At 28.7% G+C, this 10,310-nt stretch overlaps 1 long non-coding RNA gene across 1 annotated transcript; it reads left to right on the top strand.

Annotated features, from left to right (window-relative positions):
• Window positions 1-6,182: 6,182 nt before the first annotated feature.
• Window positions 6,183-9,803, top strand: LOC148313916 (uncharacterized). Its single transcript, XR_015838474.1, has 2 exons — window positions 6,183-6,274; window positions 8,826-9,803. It is a non-coding gene; the product is annotated as an uncharacterized LOC148313916 (long non-coding RNA).
• Window positions 9,804-10,310: the final 507 nt, after the last annotated feature.

Genomic DNA, 10,310 nt, shown 5'->3' with positions numbered 1-10,310 from the left:
AAAGATGAAGAAGAATATGGAAGTCTGGGCATTTACGGGGCTGACGACCGTCATAGGCTGGTTTAAGTGATCACTTTGATGAGATGTAAAAATAATATGAAAATAACTCCTGTAATTGGAGATAATCCAGATTTTGTGAACAAGTATTTGGACACACTCAAAATGTTGTAAATAAAGTACCGATTAATTAATTAATAATCATCTATAACTATGTGTTTATATTTTGCTTACATATCTTAAATACCACGGAGAGCCAGTACGCCGATATCCATCTATTGGTAAATCGTCGTGACGAAAATGTTGAACAAGTTATTTATAATAATTAATTAATTATACAAATAACCCTCGAATTATGAAATCTATGAGTCAAAATTATTATTCAATCAGAATACTAATGTTCCAATAATAATGGTACCTCGCAGATATACCTGTCTTAGAGGGCAAACGTACTAATTACAAGTTTGTTAAAATTTCTAGGGAATATCAAAGTTTACCATATAAACAACAGAAAACAATGTGCAGTTACCGTTTAGAAATAATTTGATTATCTCAGAATTTTAAGAACTCAAATACACGATTCATGTGCTGAGGGATTTTTCAAGATGTTTTAATAATTCAGAAAGAATGTCGCATAAGAATCCAAACAATATTGTCATTTGCTTTGCACGAGAATCTTGCTTGACATCAAGTGAATAGGGACTTGAATAAAGTGATCTCTTTAGTCAGCCGATTACAGGTCAAAACCCTTATAAATGGCAAAAGGCTTCCATATTCCCTTATTATAAAATTGTTTTGACTCTGTTAGATATCTGAAATAAATCTTAAACAACTCAAATTTGTAATTAGTACCTTTGCCCTATCAATATTGATATACTATATGTCATCTTTTTCACAAACAGGCTTGAAGTTCAATGCTTTGTTGACCAATAATACCCTACGGCAATATATAGCAGACTCTGTAAATATACTGCAAATAAGTACTTTAAAAAAACGTAATGTTATTTCAGGGTCTATTATATGTACATATATATATATATATATATATATATATATATATATATATATATATATATATATATATATATATATATATATATATATATATATATATATATGTATATGTGTATATATATATATATATATATATATATATATATATATATATATATATATATATATATATATATATATATATATATATACATATAAATAAATATATATATATATATATATATATATATAAATATATATATATATATATATATATATATATATATATACATTTATATATATATAAATATATATATATATATATATATATATATATATATATATATATATATATATATATATATATATATATATATATATATATATATATATATATATATATATATATATATATATATATATATATATATATATATATATATATATATATATATATATATATATATATATATATATATATATATATATATATATATATATGCCAAATACTTGAAATCGGCCAGGTTAGGAGCCGAAACAATCGGCGGGTGTGTATGAAGAGATGCATGAACGTGGAAGAGGCGAGGAACGTTTGCAAAGACAGAATAGTGTGGCGCTCCATTCTCTATGCCTACCCTTGCGGGGAAGCGCCGTGATGGTTAGTTAGTTAGTTAAAAACATTTTTTTGTGTGTGAACTAGTGTTTTTGATTTGAACATAGGTGAAATTCGGAATGAATCTCACCTATGTTCAAATCAAAAAAATACTTCCCACATCATCCATATTTCCAAATCTATCAAAAATTGTACACGCGTGTGGAAGGTAACCGAGGCCATTGCATATGTATGTATAGTATAAACTTCCAATTTCTTTCATATTAAAAAAAAACTATATGTGTTTCAAATCAGTTTATGACACCTATAATATTACCATAGTTATTATTATTTCATATAATTAGCATAAAAATGCACTAAACATTGTCTGGTTTAACAATATTTTGTTCGTATTAGTATTCACTGAACAAAATGATGCAATATTGATAATGAACTAAGATAGTTTGAAACGAAGGTGAAAAGCACCTTGTAAAAAGCAGACTGACCTCAAAAGGTAAACAAAAGATCGCGAATATTTTATAAAACAGGCTTCTGTTAAGTGCTTACCTAGTTGTAAAAAAAACCTTGAAAATTACATATCTTTTTGTTTTTTAAAACTTATATTTTCGTGTAATAAACTGTTATAATGAAAATGTTTGATTATTTTTTGTCATCTCATCGAAGATGAAGATGAATATGGAAGTCTGCGCATTTACGGGGCTGACGACCGTCATAGGCTGGTTTATGTGACCACTTTACACACGTGTAACATTCTATCCATTATTGACAACCACACTACTAAAATTCTTGGAAGTTCTATATATGTCAACCAATTTAGAAACATTGTTCTTGAATCACTAGAACATCACTAGAGACATATATTGGTGAGACGAAAAGAAGTTTTTTATCGAGCAGAAACTCTTATATCGGTTTGTGAGGTCCGAATCCTGGATTATAATCACATGCATGAGAAACGCCAGAAAATATAATTTTCATTTTTATGATTTAAGCTTATACCTTAATACTGTCCAATACAAATCTGGATTATCTCCAATTTAGGAGTTAATTTTCATATTATTTTTTGACATCTCATCAAAGAACTATTATAATTCTTCTTCATCTTTGATAGATGTCAAAAAATGGTATGAAAATTAACTCCTATAATTGGATATAATCCAGATTTGTAAACAAGTATTTGGACACACTCAAAATGTTGTAAATAAATTAACTGGTCAAATTATAAGCTTAAATCACAAAAATGAGAATGATATTTTCTGGCGTTTCTCATGTATGTACCTCTCATACTACTATAAGAGTTTCTCCTCTCTGTTTTGACATCTCATCAAAGATGAGAGGTCAAAAAAATGATATGAAAGTTAACTCCTATAATTAGAGATAATCCAGATTTGTGAACGAGTATTTGGACACACTCAAAATGTTGTAAAATGTTTGATGTCTCGTTATATAAGTGATATTTGGTATTCATATATTTACGGCACTTTCTCATACGGCCCATCATTTCAATCAATATTTGTATTTGACCTTCTATCCGATTTGTCGTAAAGCCTTTACATAATTCGGCAATGGAGTTAATCATAATTAAGAGTTGCAAATTACCGAAATATTCCCAAGGTGATTTATTATAATACGCTTTGTTTTATTACCATTCAATAAAATCTTTCTTTCGAGAGTGTGCTATTGACTATTATGACCTATTTTATTTATTGTTTCGGCATTAACTTTGTGGTAAAACATGTTACAATAATTAAAGAAAACATTTGTTTTTTACCACTTGAGTTTTATTATAGACTACATGTTTCAGTAGTTAAACTTCCATCATTCAGGTCTGTATAATAACTAAAAAATAAAATATAAAATTGTTCTATAAATAAGGAGAGGGGAATATATATATTTAAAGAAACAATTCTATATTTAACGCTTAGCTTTTTATATTTATTTGCCTTATTTGCCGTACTGGCCACTGATATTTTATTTATTGTTTCGGCATTATTATTTATAGAACAATTTTATATTTTATTTTTTAGTTATTATACAGACCTGAATGATGGAAGTTTAACTTCTGAAACATGAAGTCTATAATAAAACTCAAGTGGTAAAAAACAAGTGTTTTCTTTAATCATTATGACCTATGCCTAAACTACCCATTTGAAAATCCTCGATTATTGAATCTTCAAGATTCTTCTTCAAACCCTTACCCGCACCCCAATGGTGCATAGGGCACTGCATCATATAAACACAGTGTTATCTTGATCGTTAAGTCAAGATTACGTTTTGTAAAAATGCGAAATACAATAAAATGCAGATAAAAATAAACTGTAGCATAATAACATTTATTTCTTAATAATGTTTTTAATTTAAATGGAAATAAGATTATTAACACATAAACATACATGTTTATTTTAGTTTGATTAGATTTTTTATACAAGACTACTCGACCTCTGCATTTTTGTATAAATACATATGTATTATATGTACATTAAGGTGCATCGGAACATAATATGTTATTTTCATCCATATTTCTTTTACATTTTGACAACACACATGAAGTATAGGTATTTACTGGCTTGCGACCTATCATAGGCTGATTAAGTGATCCCTTAACACAGTGTGACATTCACCATTCTACCCATGATTGACCAATCTCAAATATAATACTATTGCAATATTTCTGAGCACAAAAAGCGAATGTTCATATTACGACAAACATATCGGAAATAATTTTTGGTAATATTTTTTTTACTGAATGTACAACTATGTATTTACATATAACTAAACGACCTCATAGAACCTTAAGGAAATTGTACGCCTCTGCGAGAAGTGATATGCAACCCCGAGTATCCTAGCCATTCATACTGTTTTATTTTCCTACCTACTATAATTCATCCATTTCCTCTCCTATATGGCAGTAATGTGTTTCACCCTAAGCTTATGTGAAGAATCGTATTAGTAATTTTTATTTTACCAAATATATTCAATTCCTAGTTTCAAAAATCAAATTCAGGCTCACCCTGCTTCCATTTAACCATGATCAAGAAGACTAGATAAAAAACAACTAAGTATATAGTTTTTTACACGTAAATATTATATTAATATATGCGGTAAAAATTATGTGGTTGTTATTTTATCATATAAAATGCGCTTTCACCGAGAAAACACAGTACAAAACATAAATTTAACATACTTCTATTCCTTAAAAAACAAATAGGGTTGTGGTCCTGTTGTTAGTGACGTGAATTCTTAAGTCAGAGTTTCTCGGTTCGAACCAACTCTATTACAATTTAATACCTGTTTCTTATATTGAGCCGCTTAGGCTCATAGAAATAGTATGAAATTGAAATATTTGTGTGAATAATAAAAACACAAATATTTCTCTTTTTAATATATATATATATATATATATATATATATATATATATATATATATATATATATATATATATATATATATATATATATATATATATATATATATATATATATATACATATATATATATACAAATGTATATATATATATATATATATATATATATATATATATATATATATATATATATATATATATATATATATATATATATATATATATATATATATATATATATATATATATATATATATATATATATATATATATATATATATACATAAATTCATGTACTTTGCCAGAAATAATTATGCTAAATTCGAGCATGCTCAAAAATTGACAGTCGTTTGATTTTCTAGCATGCTACCTGCAATGCGGGTGGAAAAGGCGTGCTCTGAGCGCGTCTGAACAAGACTGATTATGAGCATAGTAGTTTCAATGTTTATAAAGCGAGCATGCTTATTTCAAGCTAACGTATACAGCTAGAGAGCATGCTCATCTTAAGCATGCTCATATAGCAGTGGCGTGCAGTTTTTTTTATCAGGGTAAGCAGTAGGGTTGGGTAAGGATAAGGCAAAGAAGACATTGGTCGTGTTTCTATTTAAAACGCAAGTGATCCTGGATAGGCACTGCTTTTCTGCCTATATAGAATGTACGCCTCTGGTCATAAGCATGCTTAATTAGTGTGATGTGTATCTTTACCTTTATTTTTATATTTTAATTTAGTTTTGTACACGTAGTTTTGTTTTGTCCGCTTCCGTAGCGCAATGGTCAGTACGCTCGGCTACCGTACTGGAGGTCCCGGGTTCGATTCCCAGGGGGGGTCTAATAAATAAAAGTGATTTTTTCACTCTTATATTTATTCAATATTACCTTGGACTGGTACAGGAAGCGGAGGGCTGATAACCTTTCCTTCATGTGTTAACGATCAAGATAACACTTCGTTTATATGATGCAGTGCCCTATGCACCATTGGGGTGCGGATAAGGGTTTGAATGAATGAATTTGTATACGAATAAATAAAAACTCATACTAATATTATGCCGGCACATTAAATATTCCGAAGACAGTAGACGTACGACTAGGCACGGAAGTGAAGAGCATTGTGTGATGCGATCCGCAGAATGAATCAATGAAAAGTGTGTATAATCGAACTTCTCCCTCCCCCAGCCTGACACCGGACTATATAAGGTGTGCAGGTCACGCATCTGTCATACAGTCAACAGCCACTACCTAGGCCTTTAAGGTGTATCTTCATACTAAGTTTCGCACAAACTTTCAAAACTCAAAATGAAATTCCAACTGGTGAGTCAAAATTGTTTTTAATATTCGTGAATCATATTTAGTTAAAAAAATCTTCAATGTCTTAAAATCCGTTTCGACGCTTGTGGAAAGGAATTCAATCGAAAAGCTCTTTTTTCTCTAAAATGGATTTTTGTTTTATTGAATATTAATTGAGGTTTTTCTTCTATTCACAAATATTTTTCTTTCGTCCTGTTTTTTTTAATCGTAGGCAGTATTAAAAAATAAATAAAGTTTTGGTAGGGTAGATTTGAACCTAAAAACTAAGACTCAGTAAGCGACACTAATGACGAGACCAGAACCCGACTCCGTTTGATTTTCTTGAAAAACTTACAAAAAACTTTGTATTTTTTTAAAAAAGCTAAACTTTATTGTATTATATTTCTTAAATTACGTAATCTAAAATTCATATCACAAGAAACTCTACCCTTAAAAGAATTTTTTTGTTATAATAGGAAACTATTTGAAGAATTGCATATTTAGTTTTTCACTTTCTGTGTTCTACAACAGCATTTAATATAAGTCTGAAGACTTTTCAGTGAGAAAACACGTCATCGTGAATTAAATGCAGCATTTTAAAAGAAATGTTAAGATTATGAATAAATTTACCAGGTGAAATGCGATATTTCATGCAGTTTTTTTTAAATATTTTTTTACTTACTTTTTTTTCTCAAAGTTAATTAATGATCCGCTGAAGACGCCTTCGACAGGGCTCTTGAGACCCTAGAAGACAAACAATGCAAGAAGTATTTGTATTGACATTTTGACAATATTCTTCCCTCCGTTGATAAGAAATTTTGATGCTAGATCAAAAAAAGGTTTGAAGCCATTAATAAGAATAATAAGAATGTTTAATAAGAATGTTTAATAATAATAAGAATGTTTAATAAGAAGTATCGAATAATGAATAATTGAAGCATGATTTTTTGCTCTGTGTATAATTATTTACGAACTTTTTTCTCTGCTACCTACTATGGTTACTGCTTCTCACCCATTTTTACTCATATGCTTTCAGTAGTTTGAGACTTTTTATTAAACATTCTTTGAATAACTCGCATATACTCGAAGTACTACTTATTCATATCGCATAATATATAAATTGCGGGTTTTATTTTTAAATCTTACATAGGAAATGTAAGTAATACCATAGTCAATAGCAAAATAAATCATTCAATCAAACATAAGTGCTTTTGCAAATATTAAGTAATACTTTAATTGTCCTCTCGTTAACATATTTCTATAATTATTATAAATAAAAAACCACATTTAAATAAATTATTCACTGTAAATATTATCTCTGCTACAAGTTTAAGAAATTAAATGGGCTTAATTTAAATAATTTTTAAATAAGCCTTTTAAATATTGAAACAGCATCAGAAAAAACCATTAATAATTCTAAGTTATGTTTCCAAATATGTTTTTAATGTGAAATAAACATAATCCTTGTACATTAAATCTCTTTGGATACGATTAATGAAGATTGCTTAAGAGGTACGTGTTTTAGCTCTACGAATAATAAAATTTTCGATCAAATTCCTTACAGAAGATTACATTTGTGGATGCGTAACACTGTTTTTTTTATACAACCTAAGATTTTTACTCAAAGATTTAGACTTATTACCTGCCTTCATGTATTTTTGGTTAAGTCATATTTGCTATTTGCTACATTATCTGATATGGTGCCATATACACCATTGAATACAAATAACGTTAAATTAATACAAAGATAAATATTTACTTACTCTGCTCAAATGATACTTAACTATTAACCTAATTATAAACGGATTGTAAAAAATATATTTGGATTTTTTTTGTGAGGGATTCGATGTCTGGCAGGAAAATCAAAGATAACACTGCGTTTATATCATGCAGTACCCTATGCACCATTGGGGTGCGGATAAGGGTTTGAAGAACTTTGAAGTTACTCTAAAATCTATAAACGGCTTATTCAACACCGTTTATCATCTTCTTACTTATTAGTGGATTTACTCTTTATGTTGAAAGTAACTATAATTTCATGTAATGAAATGTCATGTTTTCACTCAAGTGAAAATTTCTGGGCAAAAACACTCACATTATGACAACATGTTATATCATTTAATTTTTTTTCTTTCTTTTATAAATACACATCGCTCACTCCTTTCAAGAACGTCATAAATCAAAAAACTTTTTTCAGGAGAACGTTTTTAAAGTTTAAAAATATAATACAATGTATTAAAAATCAAGCCACTTATTGAACTTTTTACTGTGCAACAGATCTTTTTAGGTAAAACCTGAAGGTTTTTTCTCCATTTGAAAAATATTTAGTATGTTTAAAAAAATAATTAAACAATACCTTTTCTTCAAAATGTAAAAACAACACTTTCTGCCCTGTAGCGGGTAAATATGTTAAAAATATGCCCCTTTTGCTGGGATATAGTACATTTTCTGGGCATTTCGAAAACACGCACAACAGAAAATTGACGATTTTTGATTTATGACGATCTTGAAAGGAGTGAACGAAATGTGTTTTTTCTGTGACTGTTATAATAGGGATTTTTTCTTCTTTTTATAGATCTTCCTTGTAGTCCTGTGCCTAGCCGTGGCAGTCATGTGCGCACCAAGCGACGACTCCATCATCGGGGGCAGCCCTTACAACGACTACAACAACCGACCACAAGACGACAGCCCAATCTTCCTCAAGAAACTCCTTCTCAAGAAACTGCTCTTCGGTTGAGCTGCCTCCAAAATATTTATAACCTGTACATATTATTTTAAGTTATTTTAGCAGAACCCCTGCACCAAAGCCTTTAAGTCATAATTTTCATGGAAACGCGTGATGATCTAATTTAGACTTACTGACATTTTGTCTTCATTTCTTAACATTATTTATAAAATTAATAACAACTGTGTATATATGTTTCTTCCACACATATTTTATTTAATCAGTGACCGGGTTTCGTCGATCAAAATCATCAGACTAGGATGATATCGGACCCAGTCTGATTTTGTCAAATAAAATATATATGGAACTACGTATTTAGCTGTTATTTTATTTTATAAAATGCTGTTTAAACAAGAAATGTCAGCACAAAACTTAAATTTAATGGTATTTGACAGATAATGGTGATTACTTTGAAAAACTGATTTATTTATTAAAAAAACATTCAGTCTAAATAAAAAAGCATATTACTTTCAGTATGTTTTAAAGATTAAATAACACATTCGATGATCTAATGGCATACACGATACCTAATGAGATTAGCTGTTTGAAAATTCATCATAAGTGGTCAGAAACTACGAGAGTAACATTTTTGATTTCATTATTTAAAAATTGGTTTATTGTTTTTCAAATAAATGCATTCGATTGTACTTTTTCATATCTTTATTCTATTGAAAATAGATCTTTAGTCAAATTATGAGTTGTCACTAATAAAATATGCTAATAGTGAATGTTTTACTACAAATTTTATTTGTTTTGTCAAATTACCATAAAAGTCTCATTAACAAGTTTTCAAATATTTTAATAAAGAAAATTATTAAAAATACAAAACGTGTTTTATTATTACTTTCATGTTTATATATATGTAAAAAAGGTTTTTTAAAGGCATAAAAAATATATGCACAATTCTGGTATATGTAAATACAAAAAGTCTTTTTCTTATAAAAAAAAAACTATATTTTAAAAATTAATATTAATATGTTTTTCCAAATAAATCACAAGGTGACAAAAATTCAATAAAACAAAATTATTACATAATTTGATCATTTTGACTAACTAACTAAAAATCACGAAGCTTCCCAGCAGAAGTAGGTAGTGAGAATAGAACGTCTTACCACCTTCGCAAACATTCTTCGCTTCTTCCACATTCATGCATCTCCTCACACATACTGGCCGATTATTTCGACTCCTGACGCGGCCGCTTTCAAGTGTTTGACATACCCGATCATGCCAAGTTTTCCTAGGTTTTTCCTGCTCCTTTTTTCAAATAAATTTGCCTCATAAATTTGTTTAACCATTCTTTCCTCACTCATTCGTTCCACATGTCCAAACCATCTC

The sequence above is a fragment of the Brachycentrus maculatus genome, unplaced genomic scaffold (genome assembly GCF_059751285.1).
Source record: "Brachycentrus maculatus isolate JH-2025_06_01 unplaced genomic scaffold, ASM5975128v1 h1tg000004l, whole genome shotgun sequence".
NCBI classification, from domain to species: domain Eukaryota; kingdom Metazoa; phylum Arthropoda; class Insecta; order Trichoptera; family Brachycentridae; genus Brachycentrus; species Brachycentrus maculatus.
This window is presented reverse-complemented; position numbering and strand designations above follow the sequence as displayed.